The following is a 1160-nucleotide window of genomic DNA, read 5'->3' as shown; positions in this document are numbered from 1 at the left end:
ACTTAAATCTAAGACATGAAATGATTAAAAAAAACTTAGAAGAAATTATTGGGAAAACTCATGATGATGTTGGACTGAGGAAAGATTTTATGACAAAGACTTCAGTGGCCATCACAACAACCAACAAAAATTAACAAATGGGATTTAATTAAGCTGAAAAGCTTCTTCACAGCTAAGGACCCAACAAGTAAAGCAAAAAGACAACCATCAGAATAGGAAAATATATTTGTAGAGTATAAATCTGACAAAGAGTTGATAACTAGAATCTACAGAGAACTCAAATTAATCAACAGAAAAAGAGTAAACAATCCCATCTACCCTTGGGCAAGAGATTTGAACAGAACCCTCTCTGATTAAGACAGATGAATAGCTAATCAACATTTGAAAAAATGCCTATCATCCCCGATCATCAGAGAAATGCAAATCAAAACCACCCTGAGATATCATGTAAGCCCAGTGAGAATAGCCCACATCACAAAGCTGCAGATGTTGGCATGGATGTGGAGAGAAGGGAACAGTTTTATACTGCTGATGGGACTGCAAACTAATACAACCTTTTTGGAAGGAATTATGGAGAATCATTAAAGAACTCAAATTAGACATCTCATTTGATCCTATAATCCTAAAAGCAGAAAGAAGAAAAAATATCCTTTTTCATAAAAGGCACTTGCACTAGACTATTTATCACAGCTCAATTTACAATTTCCAAAACATGGAAGCAACCTAAAAGCCCACCAACCCAGTAATGGATTAACAAGCTTTGGTATATATATACCAGGGAATACTAATCAGTCATTAAAAAAGATGGAGACTACATCTTTTGTATTAACCTGGTTGGAGGTGGAACACATTCTTCTTAGTAAAGCATCATAAGAATGGAGAAGCAAGAATCCAGTATACTCAATTCTATTATGAAGGCAGTAGATGAGTTAATACAAGGGCGAAGTGTAGGAGAATGAGCAAGTGGGGAGGGGAGGAGAGAGAGGGATGGGGCGTTACAGTGTATGCCATACCTCTTTAGGACTGGACACAATTATAAGAGGGACTTTACCTAACAACTGAAGTCAGTGTAACCTAATTCTTTGTACCCTCAATGAATCCCAAACAGTAAAAGTTAAATAAATAAAATAAAATAAAATAAAACAACTCATTAAAAAAAA

Source organism: Otolemur garnettii, unplaced genomic scaffold (genome assembly GCF_000181295.1).
Source record: "Otolemur garnettii isolate 467f Iridium unplaced genomic scaffold, OtoGar3 scaffold00080, whole genome shotgun sequence".
Taxonomy (NCBI): Eukaryota; Metazoa; Chordata; class Mammalia; order Primates; family Galagidae; genus Otolemur; species Otolemur garnettii.
The sequence above is the reverse complement of the archived record's forward strand: the minus strand, read 5'-3'. Positions refer to the sequence as shown.